At 46.1% G+C, this 21,262-nt stretch overlaps 1 protein-coding gene across 3 annotated transcripts in view; it reads right to left on the reverse strand.

The window, feature by feature from the left end:
• The window catches only part of SYT3 (synaptotagmin 3), a 318,843-nt gene that overhangs the window by 193,655 nt on the left and 103,926 nt on the right, over nucleotides 1-21,262 (reverse strand). The window lies entirely within an intron of this gene.

Consider the following 21,262-nt stretch of genomic DNA (forward strand, 5'->3'; position numbering starts at 1 on the left):
TCTATCTCAATATTGACGTTTACAAAATTTGTTAATATCTGCTGCCTTTTTTCAGGCTTGCGTTCATGATACCATTAATTCTGTTGCCTGTTATTTTATTTATGCTTACGCTTTCATTTCATTCATGTTACCTGTCACGTTGCTCAGGCTTACATTTTTAATTCATAAGGTCCATGCCTGTCATGTTATTCAGGCCTATGTTTATAATTTATTATTTCTGTTGCCTGTTATGTTATTCATGCTTATGTTTCATTTATGTTGCCTGTTATGTCATTGATGCTAACGTTTTTAATTCAATAATTTTCGTTGCCTGTTACGTTATTCAGGCCTACCTTTTTAATTCATAAGGTCCGTGCCTGTCACATCATTCAGGCTTACTGTCACAACCGTAGGCATGGACACGCACTCAAACAGTAAGCCCTAACTAGAACCTAGCCCACTGACCCTGCCTACTTGCAGAACAAGTCCTAGGTGACAAGTCCACAACTGGTTGGCGTTCCCTATACTGATAAGTGTAGAGATACAATCCAAGTGCCTGCGGAACCGCAGGTACCTGTTCACACACAGGACAGACAAACGCCAAGGGAAGCCATGCCAAACCAGGAGATCAATACCAACAAAATCACTAAGCGGAAAGAGGAAGCAATAACAAGCCAAGGGTCAATAACGGACAGGAAGTAAGTACAGAATCGCTAAGCAGAGAGAAAGGTTTAGGTATAATCGAAGTCAAATCCAAAAGCAACAGTTCAACTACACACAGGCAGCAGAGCAAAGTAAGGAAAACCTATAACTGACAAAGGTGATTGCCAGTTGTTGCCTTTAATAGGGAGCTAAACATTTCCACCTCAGTTTCGGAATTGCAGGCTAGGCTGATTACGGTAGAATCTAGGGAACTGACATTCAGTTTCTCTGCCCCTCCCGTTCCAATTGCCTCTACTTCACGTTTCCCAGGTAGGGTTCCAAACATGCCTGAGGTAGCTCCGTAACATTTTTTTCCTGTTCCGGGATATAATCTGTTCAGCCCAACCTGAGAGACAAGAGGAATTGGACACCTATCTGTACAGGGTCACAGATTTAGGACTCAAGTACGGTGGGCACGCTTTTTATGACTATCACTGCTCGTTCTCTGCTAAGGCTGCTGCCACCCTTGCTCAATTCTAGTATGTCACCAACTGGGCTTCCATGGACATGGAGCTGTTTTGTCAGCATTTTACGGGCCTCAAGGCCCCAGCATGTGCCTCATGCCAGTCTATCCTCCACTCCTCAGATTGGTGCCCTAACTTAGTTCTTCTCGTCTCTCAGGGTAGATTTCTCCCTAGTGTTTCCAGTTTTCGGCAAAGACCTGCCCCATCCACAGACTTTCATTTATGTTGCCTGTTCCGCGCTATAGTCTTTCTGGGTAACAACCAAGTGTGCATCAACTACAACCTCTCAGTCTACAACAAGTGCAGAGCCCTTCATGTATGTTCCATTTGTTTTAGAGCTCACCCCCTAACAGCTTGCCCCCAAAGATCGCCCAGAACCACATGACTACTCAGAGTTAATGTGGACCTTTTAGCAGCACTCCTCCAAGACCACCATAATCCGCAGCTCATCCAATTCCTGATATCACTGAAGGGTTCTACACGGGTTTAGTCGCCCTTCCCCAGTCCACTTGGGAGGGTCCCAATCTCCTGTCAGCTGCTGGGGATCCCGACTCAGTAGGGGCTCTAATTCAGTCAGAATTGGATAAGGGGTTTCTCATCGGGCCTTTTCACTCCGTCCCCTTTGATTATTGGAGGATCAACCTCATTGCTGTCGTAGCAAAAGAATTCTCCAATAAAAAACGTTAGATTTACGACCTCTCCGTGGCTCATGGTTCCAGCATTCCTAGTCTCAGTTCCCTAGTTCCCTCCGAATAATTCTCCATGCAATATTCTTCAGTCAATAAGGCTATTCATCCTCCAGGTAGGTAGAGGGGCTTGGTTATCCAAAGCAGACATCGCGTACGCTTTCAAGCTGCTGCCTGTACGACCACAGCTTTGGAAGTTTTACGGCATTAAGTGGCAAGATCTTTACTATTTTGCAATCCGCTTGACCTTCGGGTCCAAGAGCAGTCCTTGTATTTTCGACCAATTCGCGCAGGCTCTGCACTGTATCTTGGTCAACCGTTGTGATTGTCCGCTGGTCATCCATTATTTAGATGATTTCCTGTTGATAGAAAAACCAGACTGCACGCCTAGCAAACTTAAGTCCCTTCTCCAAGTCTTCTCAGAACTTAATGTCCCAGTTGCACCTTCAAAAATAGAAGGCCCTTGACGATAATTACCTTCCTGGGTATAGTTTTAGATACTATTAAAATAGAAGCCTGGCTACCAGAGGAGAAGCTCTCAAAAATTAAGGAAGCCATCTTACAATCAGTAGGTTCCAGAGTTTTCACAAAAGTAGAATTACAATATTTGCTAGGTATGTTGAATTTCAATGCCAGAGCCATGCCCCAAAGCAGGGCTTTCACATCCAGGTTATTGCAGTTACTTCCCTCATTTCCCAAGCAAGACATATGTTTAGACGCCCAAGCAATAGCCGATTTGGCCATGAGGAACACGTTCCTGGCCAGTTGGAATAGAGTCTCCCTGTTTGTTCCTCATTGGGGTCCCGCATTGGTCACATAATTTTTTTCAGACGCCGCCTCTTCCGGTGGTTTCAGGGCAATTTTTGGGAATCAGTGGTTCGCAGGTTCTTGGCCCCCAGAAGTCTATTTAGTTAAGGATTCTTTGAAGTCTTCTCCATTACTAGAAGTCTACCCAATCGTTGTGGCTGCCCAAGTATGGTGCAGGCAATGGGCCAATTCTTCGGTAGTTTTCGTCACTGACAATCAGGCAGTAGTAGAGATCATTACCAAAGTCAATTTTTATCATGTCTTTTGTTCGCAGGCTGGTCTGGATTTCCCTGTGCCATAATTTTCATGTATCATGCAGGCACATTCAGGGCACACAAAATGTTGCTGCAGATGCTTTATCGCATTTTAATTTTCATAATTTTTTCCAGGCAATGCTGGAAGCTGAACGAGTGGGATTATCCCCTCCTGCTTTCCAAACCTTGATCATGGATTAAATTCTTACATTTCTTCACCCAAGTCCCTTGTGCAAAAGTCTCTGTCTGTCAACACGGCTAGAAATTATAAAACCGTCTGGAACGTTTCTAACCAATTCGCACACCTTCACCCAAGAGATAATACCAACAAGATCACGTACATCATGGCTTTCATGGCTTACTGTAACTTCGACCTCAAACTTTCCTACAACACGATTAAATTGTATCTAGCCGGGGTCCAGCATTTTCTCATGGTAGAAGATCCAGACAGCAGGTCGGTTTTCATGTCTCAGGCTATAAGAGTGCAAAGACGAGATAGGTTGGATGTGGAAGGTCAAGGGGACTAACCCACCTGATGCAACCAGGCCTCTACACACTTAGTGGCGCGGAATCAATACCTCTAGATTGTGATCCACTTCACGAGGGGGGGGGGGCGGTAACACGGATAAACTCAAGACACCTGGTAACTCTATTAGACCCCTAGCCTGGATCGCCTGTAGAGTGTTAGAAGATGAAGGCAGCTATCATCACACTGGGCCTCTTTTCAGGTTCTTTATTTCCTAAGTGAATCCGTCTCAACACGTTTCAGGTCTATGCAAAGTCCCTTCATCGTGAGCAACACAATTAATAGTGAGTATACATTACATGCATTAAATCATACCTTATATAGGGTTACAAAAGACCGCCAAATATGAAGGGAGGGGTGGAAAATACCATGTGGCCACGGGGGATGCCAGGCTCGCTTAATTGCACATGACGGTGCCGTCATGCTATACTGCACATGACCAGAAGTTAGGCTCCGATGCTTTCCTCTGTAATACACATCAACTGGTGAGTCCTCCTTATTGGATGGCTACAAAGGGTGTGGTGAGGCCCGGCCTGTCAAGCTCTGATGAGGTCCAATGTGGAATACACAGAGTCGTGAGTCCTCCTTGTTGGGCGGCTAAAGGGATGTGGCGAGGCCCGGCCCATTGGTGCGAATGGCCAGACTTCTGGACTCCTGTCATGTGTGATGCTCTGGTAGTAAACGATGTGTTCCACATTGGAACGCATCAGCTTTCCAGAAGTCCGGGCATGCACATCAATAGGCCGGGCCTCGCCACACCCCCTTAAGCCACTCAACAAGGAGGACTCACGATCTGATGCGTTCCACAGTGGAACGCATCGAAGCTTGACAGGCCGGGCCTCGCCACACTCCTTGTAGCTATCCAATAAGGAGGACTCACCAGCCGATGCGTTCCACAGTGGAACGCATTAGAGTTTGAAAGGCCCGGCCTCGCCGCACCATTTGTAGCCATCCAATAAGGAGGACTCCATTCCACAGTGGAATGCATCGGAGCCTAACTTCCGGTCATGCGCAGTATAGCATGCCGGCATCATCATGTGCAATTGAGCGAGCCTGGCGCCCCTCGTGGCCACATGGTATTTGCCACCCGTCCCTCCATATTTGGCGGTCTTTTGTAACCCTATATAAGGTATGATTTGATGCCTGTAATGTATACTCACTATTTATTGTTCTGCTCCTAATTAAAGGACTTTGCATAGTCCCGAGACGCGTTGAGCCGGATTCACTTATGAAATAAAGAACCTGAAAAGAGGCCCATTATGATGATGGCTGCCTTCATCTTCTAACACTCTACAGGTGATATATGTACCATGTTCACTCCTTTTTTTTTTATTCAATATTACCAAACTGCAAATAGCAGCACAGTAATATGTGAATTGCTGGCCAACATAGGAATTGCAGTGCTAATAAGATGGGTCTCATCACAGAGACCCAGCCTATTACAGTAAATTACCGGCATCCCCAGTATTAACCCAGGTTTTTTACTCTTTAGGCTGTAATGACCGCGATCAGCATCGGAACTGTCGACCTTGCACGTGCAGTGGTCGCCATGTTTAAACATTGCTCCAGTGCCGTACATGCAAAGAGCTGGTAGCAAAAGGGTTAAAGGGGTTGTCTCCCTTCAGCAAGTGTTACTTATTATGTACAGAAAGTTAATACAAGGCACTTGTGTTTAATGTATTATTATCATCTATTGTTAGGCCTGGACCTTCTGCCATACCTCCCGCTGTCTTACCTGTCATATCCCCAGCATCTCCTGCCTCGCTGCCCGCTGCTGTTTACGGCAGATGTGTCTATGTGCTCCATCTCATGCTGGCTTCCTAAAGGGGTGTGTGCCTGCCTCGAATACTGGACCTGCCTGACCCTGAGCCTGTCTAATCCTCTGTACCACGCTACCATCTGATACTGGCTTCTGACCTCTGACTTGTCTCTGACCACACTTCAGCTTCTGCCTCCGACAATCATCATCATCAGCTGCTGCCTTTACTAGTAGCGTGCATAGGGGTGGGCGGGGGTTGCAGTCCGCCCCGGGTGCCGACTCTCAGAGGAGTGCCAGAAGCAATGAGCGCTTCCATCAATACAGATAGTAGCCCCTCATTGCTGGAGCGCTGATGCCCACATACTGCGGCGGGGCACAGGAGCGCATAGTTCCCTACCCCGCCGCCGATCACCAGCATAGGCTTCAGGCCTAGTAGGCCTAAGGCCTATGCGGTAGTGAAATCCTGGTGCAGACGTGTGTGATGACATGATCGCGCACGCCTGTGTCGGGACACAACAGCACAGTGAAGTGTGCGCTCCTTCCTCTGCAAGCAAGCGCCCGGACCGAGATGAGTATTTAGCATTTAGGGATTTTTTTCTCTTTCTTTTTTTTATTTTTTTTATTTTATGTGCCATTTTTGGGGGACACGGTGGGGGGGACACAGGAGGACATGGGGGGGGGGGGAAATATTATGGTGGGATACTGTGTGGGGGCAAATTATTATGGGAGGGATTATTATGTGGGGGCAAATTATTATGAGAGGGATTACTATGAGGAGGCAATAATTATGGGAGAGATTACTATGCGCGGAGCAAATTACTATATATGGGGCAATGTGGGGAAAACTACTGTGTGGGGCAAATTACTATATGGGGCAGTCTGGGGAAAACTACTGTGTGGGGGAAAGTACTGTGTAAGGGCAGTGTGGGGGAAACTACTGTGGGGGGCAGTGTGGGGGAAACTACTGTGGGGGGCAGTGTGGGGGAAACTACTGTATGGAGGGTCAGTGTGGGGGAAACTACTGTATGAGATGCAGTGTGGGGAAAACTACTGTGTGGGGGCAGTGAGGGGTGAACAACTGTGTGGGGGCAGTGTGGGGGAAACTACTGTGTGGGGGATGGAAACTACTGTGGGGGCAGTGTGGGGGAAACTACTGTGTGGGGGCAGTGGGATATGATAGAAATTTTTAAATACATAAAGGGAATCAACAAGGTAAAAGAGGAGAGAATATTTAAAAGAAGAAAAACTGCTACAAGAGGACATTGTTTTAAATTAGAGGAGCAAAGGTTTAAAAGTTATATCAGGAAGTATTACTTTACTGAGAGAGTAGTGGATGCATGGAATAGCCTTCCTGCAGAAGTGGTAGCTGCAAATACAGTGAAGGAGTTTAAGCATGCATGGGATAGGCATAAGGCCATCCTTCATATAAGATAGGGCCAGGGGCCATTCATAGTATTCAGTATATTGGGCAGACTAGATGGGCCAAATGGTTCTTATCTGCCGACATTTTATGTTTCTATGTCTATTTCTATGTGTGGGGGAAATTGCTGTGGGGGGGGGGGGGCAGTGTGGGGGAAATTGCTGTATGGGGGAAATTACTGTATGGTGCAGTGTGGAGGAAACTTCTGTATGGGGGCAGTGTGGGGGAAATTACTGTGTGCGGCAAATTACTATATGGGGGCAATGTGGGGGAAATTACTGTATGGGGCAGTGTGGTGGAAATTACTGTGGGGGGCAGTGTGGGGGAAATTACTGTGGGAGGAGTGTGGGGGAAACTACTGTGTGGGGGAAGTTACTGTATGGGGCAGTGTGGGGGGAAGTACTGTATCGGGGCAGTATGGGAGAAATTACTGTGTGGGGGCAGTGTGGGGGAAACTACTTTGTGAGGGCAGTGTGGGAAAAAACTACTGTATGGGGACAGTGTGGGGGACACTACTCTGTGGGGGCAGTGTGGGGGAAACTACTCTGTGGGGACAGTGTGGGGGAAACTACTGTATGGGGCACTTTGGGGTAAACTACTGTGTGGGGGAAACTACTGTATGGGGACCGTGTGGAGGACACTACTGTGTGGGGGCAGTGTGGTGATAACAACTGTGGGGGCAGTGTGCGGGAAACTACTGTATTAAGTGCAGTGTGGGGGAAACTACTGTGTGGGGTGCAGTGTGGGGGTAACTACTGTGTGCGGTGCAGTGAGGGGGCACTACTATGTGGGGGGCAGTGGTGGGGGAAACTACTGTTTGGGGAAAACTACTGTGTGGGGCAGTGTGGAGGAAACTACTGTATGGGTCAGTGTGGAGGAAATAACTGTGTGCGGCAAATTACTATACGGGGGCAGTGTGGGGGAAATTACTGTGTGGGGGCAGTGTGCGGGAAATTGCTGTGGGGGGCAGTGTGGGGGAAATTACTGTATGGTGCAGTGTGAGGAAAATTGCTGTGGGGGGCTGTGTAGAGGAAACTACTGTATGAGGACAGTGTGGGAGAAAATACTGTGTAGGGCAAATTACTATATGGGGCAGTGTGCGGGAAATTGCTGTGGGGGGCAGTGTGGGGGAAATTACTGTATGGTGCATTGTGAGGGAAATTGCTGTGGGGGGCTGTGTGGAGGAAACTACTGTATGGGGACAGTGTGGGGGAAAATACTGTGTGGGGCAAATTACTATATGAGGCTGTGTGAGGGAAATTACTGTTGGGGGCAGTTTAGGGGAAATTACTGGGGGGGGGGCAGTGTGGGGAAATTACTGTGGGGGGAGTGTGGGGGAAATTACTGTGGGGGGAGTGTGGGGGAAACTACTGTGTGGTTGCAGTATGGAGGAAATTACTGTATGGGGGCAGTATGGAGAAATTACTGTGTGGGGGCAGTGTGGGGGAAACTACTGTGGGGGGGGGGCAGTGTGAGGGAAACTACGGTATGAAGTCCAGAGTGGGGAAAACTATTGTGTGGGGTGGAGTGTGATTGAAACTACTGTGTGGGGTGCAGTGAGGGGGACACTACTATGTGGGGGCAGTGGTGGGGGAAACTACTGTGTGGGGAAACTACTGTGTGGGTCAGTGTGGGGGAAACTACTGTGTGGGTCAGTGTGGGGGAAATTACTGTTTGGGTAAGTGGGGGGAAATTGCTGTCGAGGGGCAGTGTGGAGGAAACTACTGTAAGGGGTCAGTGTGGGGGGAAATTAGTGTGTGGGGCAAATTACTATATGGGGCAGTGTGAGGAAAAATAACTGTGTGCGGCAAATTACTATACGGGGCAGTGTGGGGGAAATTACTGTGGGGGGAAGTGTGGGGGAAATTACTGTGGGGGCAGTGTAGGGGAAATTACTGTGGGGGGAATTGTGGGGGAAACTACTGTTTGGGGGAAGTTACTGTGTGAGGGCAGTGTGGGGGAAATTACTGTGGGGGGCAGTGTGGGGGAAACTACTGTATGGGGACAGTATGGGGGAAACTACTGTATGGGGGCAGTATGGGTAAAATTACTGTATGGGGGCAGTGTGGGGGAAATTACTGTGTGGTGCAAATTACTATATGGGGCAGTGTGGGGGAAATTACTATGTGAGGGGGCAAATTACTATCTGGGGATTACTCTGGGGGCAGTGTGGGGGAAATTATTATATGGGGCCGCGTGGGGGCGTTGCTATTAAGGAGGCACTGTAGGGGCAATTTAATTATTTCTGGGCACACTATACAGGGATTTTTACCTGGAGCACAATATAGGATGTTATTATTACTGGGGACACTCTAGGGGACATTATAACTGCTGTAGACACTATAGGGACATCTGAGGTAATTTATCAAACTGGTGTAAGAACTGGCTTAGTTTCCCTTAGCAACCAATCAGATTCCATCTTTCATTTTTGACAGCTCTTTTGGAAATCCAGTTCTACTTTACATTAGTTTCATAAATGACCCCAATTATGTCTACTTGGGTCACTATTTTTTTTAGCCGTATAGTACCTGGGGCTTTGGGGAACACAACAGGCACAGTATTGGGGGTGGCAGCAAGATGACACTGTGGGGACACCAGGATGGGGAAGTTGATAGAAAAACTCAGAAATTTAACGTGTCTGTATTACAAACTCTGTAGAGACGAGATGCGGCCGAAAGAATTTGTCATGGCGGTCTAACAGAGGGGAAGAGGAAAGAGAAGGTCTACATGACAGCAGATATCCCTGGATGTAAGGTATGTGGTCATGTATTGGGGGGGGGGTGCCAGAGAAAGGACCCGCCCCAGCTGCCAAACACCCTAGGCACGCCACTGGCCTTTACTCCAGTCTTCTCTGCAAAACTACTACTAACCACCGTGTCTGTTATTTGACTCAGTTCACGCTAACGGCGGTTCTTACTGCAACTTGAGCTATTGGATCGCTACCTGTTATTTGACTGTGAGTCAGCTGTCAACCATAATAGCTAATCCTGTAGGTAGTGGTTCAGTTTCTCTTTTGCTGTGTTTTGTCCTGTCTTCTGTGAGAGTGCTGAATAACACCCTAGGGGTTAGTGGCTGCCATCCCTTAGTTGACACAGAGAATCCACACTCTCTGGTTTGACCAGTGGGTCCCAAAAATGGTCGTAACATTCATATTGCTTCCTTTGCTGGCTGTATTCATTTTTCCATCACATTATACACTGTTCGTTTCCATGGTTACGACCACCCTGCAATCCAGCAGTGGTGGCCATGCTCGCACACTATGGAAAAAGGAACTGGCCTCTTTGGTGGCCAGGACATGGTAGTACAGAGAGTCTGGTGTTATTTCCTATAGTGTGCAAGTGGATTGTAGGGAGGTCATAACTATGGAATCAAGCCAGCAAGGGAAGCAATATGGACAATCACAATATATTAGTAAGTGGCTTGTATTAACTTTCTCTATATAATAAATAGTACTTGCTTTAAATTGGAATGGTTCCTCAAAAACAAGATAGCTAGAGGTTGTCCTGCTCCTGGCACCCACAGCAATCAGCTGTAAAGTTTGCAGGCACCTGCCTGTAAGGGCTCATGCACACAAACATATTTTCTTTCCGTGTCCGTTCTGTTTTTTTTTTGTGTGACCTGTATATGGAACCATTCATTTCAATGGGTCTGCAAAAAAAACAACTGAAGTTACTCCGTGTGCATTTCATTTCCGTGGTTCTGTTTCCGTAAAAAAAAATATAACATGTCCTATTACTGTCTGTATTATGGACAAGGATAGGACTGTTCTATTAGGGGCCAGATGTTTCATTCCCCAAAATACAGAATGCACACGGACGCCATCCGTATTTTCAGCAGATCCGTTTTTTTGCGGACTGCAAAATACATACAGTCGTGTCCATGAGCCCTAAGTATTTAATTTTCCTGCATTGATTCCTCAGGACAAATGAAGAATTACACTCTGACCATTTAAATCTATTGGGTTTTAATGTAATATAATTACAGGCCTAGTGCTCCAAGGGAGAGGGACTTAATTGTTAATAGATGATGATCCTGTATAGGGGACCTGTGCTAAATAAACTCAGAAATTCTTAATAGGGTGATTATAAAATAGTTTTTGTAAACCAGATAACCTGTTTACTGCCTAAGAATGTGAGTTGGGGCCTTGGGAGCCTTAAATGGGTTGTCTCACTTCGGCAAATTGCGTTTATTATATAGATAAAGTTAATACAAGGCACTTACTAATGTATTGCGATTGTCCATATTGCTTCTTTCAGTGGCTGGATTAATTTTTCTATCACATTATACACTGTTCGTTTACACAGTTACGACCACCCTGCAGTCCATTAGTGGTCATCCTGTTTGCACACTATAGTCAAAAACACAGGCCTATTTAGTGGCTGGGACCATGGGAGCGTTCATAGGCTAGTGCTTTTTCCTTTTTTATAGTGTGCAAGCACGACCACCACTGATGGATCACGGAGTAGTCATAACCATGGAAACGAGCAGAGTATAATGTGATGGAAAAATGAATCCAGGCAGCAAAGGAGGCAATATGGAGAATCACAATACATTAGAAAGTGGCTTGTATTAACTTCCCCTACATAATAAATGCTATTTGCTGAAGTGAAACAACCCCTTTAACACCTGGTTCATCCCTGCTATGGGGGTGGTTTATAGCATCGTTGCCACCCATTAGTCATTATCTTTACTAAATAGAGACAGATCCTCTTCAAATTCAGTAGTGTTAGGCTACTTTCACACTAGCGTTCATGGGTCCGTTCGTGAGCTCCGTTTGAAGGAGCTCACGAGCGGACCCAAACGCCTCCGTCCAGCCCTGATGCAGTCTGAATGGATGCGGATCCGCCCAGACTGCATCAGTCTGGCGGCGTTCAGCCTCCGCTCCGCTCGCCTCCGCACGGACAGGCGGACAGCTGAACGCTGCTTGCAGCGTTCAGCTGTCCGCCTGGCCGTGCGGAGGCGAGCAGATCCGTTCAGACTTACAATGTAAGTCAATGGGAACGGATCCGCTTGAAGATGTCACCATATGGCTCAATCTTCAAGCGGATCCGTCCCCCATTGACTTTACATTGAAAGTCTGAACGGATCCGCTCAGGCTGCTTTCACACTTAGAATTTTTTCTAAGTTATTAATGCAGACGGATCCGTTCTGAACAGAGCCTCCGTCTGCATTAATATGATCGGATCCGTTCAGAACGGATCCGATCAAACGCTAGTGTGAAAGTAGCCTTAGGCGAGCATGCTCAGCCGAACACCATTTTGACTCGGGCATCACGATACTTGGCACATCGCAGTGTTCGGCCGACACCTCGTGCGCTCGAGAGTCTCCTCCCCGCACGTTTGCTGGCTGCTATGTAGCCAATAAACATGCGGGGAAGTACTGGCACTCACTGTAATGCCGTAGCCATGTTGGTTACTGGCATTACAGTGATTGGCTGGCCGGAAGATGTCATCAAGTTCTATATAGCACCCGATGACACGTATTTCGACTCAGTCTTAGTCAGGGCAAGCTGCAGCAGAGGGGACAAATAGTGTAGGGACAGGAATATTCTTTTTTTTTTTTTAGGCAGGATTTAGTGTTGATAGGGTGTTAGAGACCCAAAAGTCCTTTTAAGGACTATTGTTTTATCTGGGTGCAATATATATTATTAGCGCAACCTCCGCTAAATTGCGTGCAATTGTTTGGCAGCTGCTCACAGTGACACAACCTCTGCTACATCTGTTATGTTACATTTGCGCATCCTAAATATCTGTGACATTCAGTGCAATTGTTTGGCAGCTGCTGACAATGACATTACCAGCGCCACATCTCCTGTATAACGTTTGCACATCCTAAATATCTGTGACATTTAGTGTCATTTTTTTCACCGCTGGTGACAGCGATGTTACCTGTGCTACATCTCCTGTATAACGTTTGCGCATCCTAAATATCTGTGACATTCAGTGTAATTTATTTGCGCATACACTTAGAAAACCTGCGCTACTGTACGTGTGACATACTTACAAGCATAAATACAATTTAATATGCTCAAGGCGAGCAGTAAGGGATGGGGAAGTGGCCGTGCTGCTGATGGCCCTGGGCATGGTGAAACTGTACCTGCTGCCAGAGCACAAAAAACACACTCATCCACGATACCTAGCTTCATGTCCCAATTTAAGGACGCCACTCTCAAAGTCACACCAGTGCGACCAGGTGGTTGGCTGTATTGCAGCATATAATGCTCACAGTCGATTAAGCACCACCCTGTCTTCCACAAAGTCGTGTCTCAGTAGCCAAGAGTCTGGTCAACAGAATCCTCACCCTGATCCTCCTTCCTCCCACGATGGAGATTCTTGGCAAACATGTGATCCCAAACTCTGATATTCTGAGGAGATCTTTTCATCGTCATTCCTTATTTTTTGGGCCTCTCGCCAAGCCCACTTGAAGAGGGACATGAGAAGATCTTGTGCACTGATTCTAAAACACTTGAGCATCCACAGTGAGAAGAAGATGACGGTGGGAAACGGCAATTAGTGTTTCACGAGGTGGATGATGATGATGAGACACAGTTGCAAATAAGCCAACGGCAATTATTGTCTCAAAAGGTTGATGATGAGGATGAGACACAGTTGTCAATAAGTGAGGTTGTTGTTAGGTCAGCAAGTCAGGAGGATGACCAGAGTGAGGAAGTGGAAGAGGAGGTGGTGGACAATGAAATCACTGACCCAACCTTGGGAGGGTGGCAAGCTGAGTGAGGACAGCAGTACAGAGGGGGAGGGATCCTCAGCACCGCAACAGGCTGGAAGAGGCAGTGAGGTTGCATAAGGGAGAAGGCGGGCCACACCAAACTGACCTGCAACTGTTCCCCGAGGCACCCCCTTGCAGCAATCTCCCTTGCCAAGGGTAGGTGTTGCGCAGTCTGGCGCTTTTTTGATGAAAGTGCAGGCCGATAAAAGAATTGTAATTTGCTCCCTGTGCCATACCGAGCAGAACGTGAACACTAGCAACCTCAACACCACCAGCATGATTCGCCACATTGCATCAAAGCACCCTAATAGATGGGCCGGACGCCTGGGTCCATAATCAATGTCTGAGGGTTACACCACTGCCTCCTCTTCCCCTGTGTTAGGTGCTAGCCAATCCACCGGCCAAGACGCAGGCCCGGATGCCTCCCTCCCTGCACCTGGACCTTTGCAAGCACCATCAGCTAGCACATCTACCTCTGTGTCCCAGCGCAGCGTACAGATGTTCATACCCCGGGCCTTTGAACGAAAGCACAAATACCCAGCCACCCATCCACAGGCCACAGCACTAAATGCACACCTTTCCAAATCGCTGGCCCTGGAAGTGTTTCCATTTAGGCTTGTGGAAACTGAGGCTTTCTGCCGCCTGATGGCAGCAGTGGTCCCTCGTTACTCAGTTCCCAGCCGCCACTATTTTTCCTGGTGTGCCGTCCCTGCCTTACACCAGCATGTGTCCCGTAACATCACCCATGCCCTGACCACCGCAGTTATTGGGAAGGTACACTTAATGACAAGTGGACAAGTGCTTTTGGCCAACGATGCTACATTTCCCTGACAACACACTGGTTGAACTCGCCGGGAGCGAGTCATACCCTGGGATGGCACAGGTGCTACCGACGCCAAGGATTGTAGGCCCTCCTTCCATTCAGGATTTTTGCCACCACCTACATTAGTGGCTGCAACCCCCCTTCTCCTCCTCCACCTCCTCCACTTCCACCTCTGAATCTTGCAGCACCAGTCAGCCACCAGTCAATAGCTGAAAGCAATGTATCACTGCAGTGGGGAAGCGGCAACAGGCCGTTCTGAAACTAATTTGCTTATGTGATAAACAACACTCCGCTGCAGAGCTGTGTCAGGGTATAAGGGACTAGACTGTGCTGTTGCTCTCACCACTCAAACTACAACCAGGCATAGATGTGTCTAATAATGGCCGTAACTTGGTGCTCAGAAAGCTCACACACATACCATGCCTAGCCCACGTGTTCAACTTAGCGGTTCAGCGGTTTCTCAAAACCTGCCCAAATTTCCTGAGGTACTGGTGAAGGTGTGCCGCGTGTGTGCCCATTTCCAAAAGTCATCTACAGCTGTTGCCAGTCTGTCATTGCTGCAGCAGCGCATGCAATTGCCAGCTCACCAACTGTTGGCATGGATGTCTGACCTCTGTGAGGTTTTAAGAAACTTTGAGGAATCAACACAGATGGTGAGCTGCGATGCCGCTATTATCAGAGTAACCATCCCACTTCTGTGTCTACTGAAACGCTCACTGATCACAATGAAGGCGAACGCTTTGCATGTGGAAGAGATGGAAATGGAGGAAGACAGTACACAGGGTGATAGCCAGATCACCCTCAGTTCGTCTTCTCAGCGCGAATTGGACGATGAAGAGGAGGTTGAGAAGGAGGAGCAGCAGGAGACAGTTGCCTCTGCTACAGAGAGTAGTACCCATGGAAGTTTAATTCCATCTGTTTAGCGTGGGTGGGAAGAAGAGGAGGAAGAGGATGAGGAGATTGAGAGTCATCCTCCTGATGACGACAGCAAAGTCTTGCCTGGTGGTACTCTGGCACACAAGACTTCATGTTAGGCTGCCTTTCCCATGTTCAACCCATGAAGACTAAAAGAGGGTATAGTAGGAGATCAGTGAAGAAGGCATACAACCGTGCGAAACATTCAATGCGCCAAGATCTGATCCTTTCTAAACCAAAAAATAAAGTAACAGATACGTTAAGATATATCACCAATTACCACTCACAGTGGCAATATATGCGGGATGTGTTGGAGAGGTTTTGGCACACCTTGAGGGCCGATCCAATCTTGGAAAGGATTTTACCCCCACACCCATCCTTGGGGAATTTAGGGGATCACCTAGTGAGGTCCTATTATGTCCCTCAAATGCCAGGTGAAATTTTCAGTTCCAAGGGACCCAAATGGGGTTGCTCCCTGTGTGGCAAATGTATCGCCTGTGGTAACATTCTGAGGACTACGAAATTCACTAATTCTATGCAAACAAAAATGTATAAAATAACTCATTGCATTTCATGTACCACCAAGGGGGTAATTTATCATACCACCTGTCCTCCCCAAAAAATCTATGTTGGTCTGACGACCAGAGAGTTAAGAGTACGTGTCCGTGAACATGTTAGGGATATTGTTAAATCCAAGGACTCTACTGACTTGATAAGTCTCAAACCTATCCCCAAACATTTTAAAGTGTTTCATGATAGTGATCCCTCGCTTTTGAAAGTTTGTGGGATTGATCATGTAGATTTGGGGATGCGGGGGGGGGGGGGGCAAAGTGATGAAATGTTTTTCGGCCCAACATGAGACTAAATGGAACTGGATTTTAGATACTATGCAGCCTAAAGGCCTCAATGACGCTCTCCCCATTTCTGTAATATGCTTTAATGCGCTTTTATTTAAAACACATTGTTTATTTGTGGTCTAATGTGTTCTTCCAATACACTTTGCTTATTATGTTTTTTATGTATCTAGGATATATTGGTCGCATTATCTTCTCATGATGACCGCAAGAGCGTCTGGATGGATCCCGGTTTTACATCTTCACAATTTGCTTAACATTAAAGGGGTTGTCCAGGTTCAGAGCTGAACCTGGACATCCCTCCATTTTCCCCCCGGCAGCCCCCCTGACATGAGCATCGGAGCAGTTCATGCTCCGATGCTTTCCTTTGCCCTGCGCTAAATCGCGCAGGGCAAAGGCATTTTTCTGAGTTCCGGTGACATACCGGGCTCTCTATGGGGCTGACAGGCAGCCCGGTGACGTCACCGGCACTGATGGGCTGGATTTGGCTCTGCCCTAGCCAGTAAAATGGCTAGGGCAGAGCTAAAGCCCGCCCCTCAAAGCCGGTGACGTCACCGAACACACTGCTGGGCGGAAGTTAACGCCCGGCAGTGTGTTATTGAAAACACAAGAGCCTGTGCCCTGCGCGATCTAGCGCAGGGCACGGGAGCGCATCGGAGCATGAGATGCTCCGATGCCAGGCTCAGGAGGGCTGTCTGGGTGAAAATAAGGGTATGTCCGGGTTCAGCTCTGAACCCGGACAACCCCTTTAACATCTTATGAAGACATGAACATTGCAGGATTTAAAGTCACTTATATATTCACATTATTGTTTGCATTGATATTAATATTATTCATGTGAATTGATACTTCTTATTACGGCTTACTAGCCCCATATTATCACAGTCACATTTGTCCCCTATTTTGCTTTTTTCATATGTTTTTTCATTTCACTTTTTCACACCCTGTATTTATATTTTTATTCCTAATTCTTATTTATTCATGAGTGCGCACTGCCGCACATTGTACCTTTATTCTTCACTTATGTTCCCTCTTCACCAGCATTCGCTTTTTTATTCTCATTCTTGCAATGTTATTAGGACTTCTGGATTACTTTGTATATGCTGATCACCCCCGGGCCCTCTGATGTCAACAGTCACGTGACTGGCCATCGGTATTACCACGTCACTTCAGGTCCTTCAGGGAGCGCTTGAGCAGCCACGTGATTGGCCACCGCGCAGCCTCTCTAGGCACCCATCTATATGAGAGGCTGTGATTGGATGTCTTGTAACTTATGTTCCTAATTTATCTGATGATTTTTGATTGGTAGGGTGTTCATTTAAATAGACCCATCCTATAGGAAGAACCGTTCCCCCAGAGGAAGGTTTCCACCAAAACGCGCATCGGGGTGTGCGGTCTTCCTGAGGAGATATTACTTTTGTAAGGGTATGTGGTTATTTTGATATATACACTACTTGGCATTTACGGGTAGGGTAGGTCACTGACTCTGTTGTAGGCCTTGTTTTGCATATTTTTGCACTTTGCACTTTATATGTATTGATGCCCACTCAGCGGGCTTTTAAGCGTCCTCTCCCTAAATCTTCCCTAGTACCATACCCTTAACTTCCATCTCCCAGGGATGTACCGCACCTAACATTTATATGTTGTCATCTCTTTCCTGTATGTTTTTACATGTGTCTTAATTAGTGATGAGCGGCAGGGGTCATATTCAAATTTGCAATATTTCGCAAATATTTTGTAGAATATTTGTTATATTCTACGATTTTTTTTTACTCAAAAAATCGGCAAGGTAATGATCGTGTATTATCCGAATTTTCGGAATGCGAATTTTAGTAATGCAAATTTTTATTGCAAATTTTTCAACTTCAATTATTAGACAAAGAATATTATAGCATTATATTAGCTAAATTGCTCTATATTCATTTTTTTTTCTCGAATATTCGCTATATTGCTCTAACTTTTTTTTTCCGAATATTTGTAATATTCTAAAACAAGAATATATAGCAATATAGTAAATATTCGGAAAAAAAATAAAAACGAATATAGAGCAATTTAGCTAATATAGTGATATAATCTTCTTTGTCTAATAGTTGCAATTTTTTCCTCATCTGAAGTTCAGATTGGAAAAAAATTACAACTATTAAAAAAAAGATTATAACACTTTATTAGCTAAATTCCTCTGAATTCATTTTTTTTCAAATATTCGCTATATTGCTATAACTTTGTTTTTTAGAATATTCGTAATATTCTAAAACAAGAATATATAGCAATGTAGCGAATATTCGAAAAAAAAACGAATATAGAGCAATTTAGCTAATATAGTGCTATAATCTTCTTTGTCTAATGTCTAGTAATTCTGATTACGAAAATTCGCAAACAACACTATTCCTAAAGTCAAGTATATTGCAGACTTCTTATTGGCCCACAAGCTAGAAGCAGGGAGGGATAATGTGTACTGATAAAAAAAAAAAAAATTGAATATTCAAAATTACGAATATATATTACCATATTCAAAATATTTGCAAATTTTCGAAGTACCTGTATTCGCGATAAAAATTCGAAATTCGAATATTCGTGATCAACACTAGTTTTAATAAAGTTGTAATGATTATAGATAATTAGCCTCATTGTTTTGTTGTAGGTCATTTCATTTTGCTGAGCTAGCTTTGTTTAGAGGGGTTTATGTGGTTTGTCATCTTCAGTTGTTTCATGTAACCCATTCTTTGGTTTAAATATTTGCCTTTCCCATGACCCTCGCGTTATAAACATTTTGGCGAACACTGATTACTGGTTGTTCACCCTTCTCAACCCCCGCTACAAAGAGAACTTCTTATCTCTTATTCCTGTGGTGGAGAGGACTAACAAAATGGTGCAATACCAGAAGGTCCTTGTGGAAAAATTGCTTCATAAATTTCCATCTGACAACGATGGCGGCAGAGTACGTAGTTCCTTAGGCAACCAAGGAGGCGAGACAAGGGGAACACACAGCAGTTGCAACAGAGGCAGGGCAACACCCTCCAAGGCCCGGCATAGTTTCATGACACCCTGCCAGCACCCTTAACCTAATGTGCGGCCTAGTTTCACAAGGAGGGAAAAGTTTTGGAAGATGGTGAAAGAGTATGTAGCAGACCGTGTCAGCGTCCTTAGTGATCTCTCTGTGCCTTACAACCATTGGGCTGGACATGTGGCACAAACTGGCGCTCTACGCCTTGCAGGTGCTGGCCTGCCCTGCCACCAGCGTTTTGTCTGAGTGGGCATTTAGTGCTGCTGGGGGCATGATAACTGATAAGCGCATCCGCCTGTCAACTGAAAATGCTGACCGGTTGACTCTTGTCAAAATAAACAAGGCCTGGATTGCCCCTGACTTCTCTACTCCACCAGAGGAAAGTGGCTGAACACAAAGGATTTTAAATGTGGCTTTTATGGTGTATTGAATACACTGTATTCCCATGCACCCATAACACCACTAAAAAGGGTATATAGTTCAATCTTCCTTTTCTCGTCCTCCTCCTCCATCATATTAACATGCTTATAAGGCTGCCCTCGCTCCTAATGTTTTAGAGGGTTAGCTCAGCAGCAGACTCTCACTCCTAATGTTTTAGAGGGCCACCAGCAGGCACTCGTCCATAATGTTTTAGAAGGTCAGATCAGCAGCAGGCACTCGCCCCTAATGTTTTAGAGGATCAGCTCAGCAGCAGTCCCTCACCCCTAATGTTTTAGATGGTCAGATCAGCAGCAGGCCCTCGGCCCTAATGTTTTAGATGGTTAGATCAGCAGCAGGCCCTCGGCCCTAATGTTTTAGAGGGTCAACAGCAGGTCCTTGCTCCTAATGCTTTTGAGGGTCACCAGCAGGCCATCAATAATAATTTTTTAAGTGTGTGTATGATGCCCTTTCACTTAGTGCATAGGCTTTATGAGTGTAGGAGTCCCACTGCCTGAACAATTGTACCACAATATGAATGAGGCCATCCTTTATGTGATATACAGGTTGTATCGGAAAGCCTCTTACTTGTAATTTTTGGCAGCACTTGCACTTTATACAACTAGCGAAGGACCCGGCTTTGCACGGGTATATTTCATCTATTTCAGTTTCTTTTTCCGTGTGTCGTAAAAAGATATTGACAGTTTCCCCCATAAAAGAGACTTTCACACCCCTTGACCACCCCTTTAACAATGACCTCCACATTGCCCGCCCCTTTAACAATGAAACAATGACCTTCACAGTGCCCGCCCCTTTAACAGTGACCTCCACAGTGCCTGCCCCTTTAACAGTGATTGCCCCTTTAGCATTGACCACCCCTTTAACAGTGACCTTCATAATGGTTGCCCCTTTAACAGTGACCTTTACAGTGCCTGCCCCATTTAACAGTGACTTCCACAGTGCCCGCCCCTTTAACAGAGACCTCCACAGTGCCCGCCCCTATAAAAGTGACTTTCACAGTGACCGCCCCTTTAACAGTGACTTTCACAGTGACACCCCTTTAACAGTGACTTTCACAGTGACCGCTTCTTAAACAGTGACTTTAACAGTGACCACCCCTTTAACATTGACTTTCACCGTAACAGACCCTTTACCTGTGACTTTTACAGTAAACGCTCCTTTAACAGTGACCGCCCCTTTAACATCAACTTTCACATTGACCGCCCCTTTAACAGTGACTTTCACAGTGACACCCCCTTAACAGTGACTTTCACAGTGACCGCTTCTTTAACAGTGACTTCAACAGTGACCACCCCTTTAACATTGACTTTCACAGTTACCAACCCTTTAACAGTAACTTTCACAGTAACAACCCCTTTAACTGTGACTTTTACAGTAACCGCCCCTTTAACAGTGACCGCCCCTTTAACAGCAACTTTCACATTGACCACCCCTTTAACAGTGACTTTCACAGTGACCACCAATTTAACAGTGATTTTCACAGTGACCGCCCCTTAACAGTGGCCGCCTCTTTAACAGTGACTTTCACAGTGACCGCCCTTTAACAGTGACTTTAACAGTGACCGCCCCTTTAACAGTTACATTCACAGTGACCGCCCCTTTAACAGTGACTTTCACAGTGACCGCTCCTTTAGCAGTGACTTTTACAGTGACCGCCCCTTTAATAACAGTGACCTCCACTGTGCCCACCCATTTAAGCAGTAAAGAAAAATGAATGGGTTGTTACGGAAACCTGGAGTAAAACTGAAGAGAAAGACTTGCAGGCTTGAATGTGGGTAATTTTTGGGGAATATCTCAGGAACAGTATGTCCTGGAGAGCTGAGACCTGGTCTAAAACCTTCCCAGACACCTGATGTACCTGTGTGCCAAATTTGGTGAAGATTGGTCCAGTTGTTGTTTGGTCGC

Source organism: Bufo gargarizans, chromosome 5, assembly GCF_014858855.1.
Source record: "Bufo gargarizans isolate SCDJY-AF-19 chromosome 5, ASM1485885v1, whole genome shotgun sequence".
NCBI classification, from domain to species: Eukaryota; Metazoa; Chordata; class Amphibia; order Anura; family Bufonidae; genus Bufo; species Bufo gargarizans.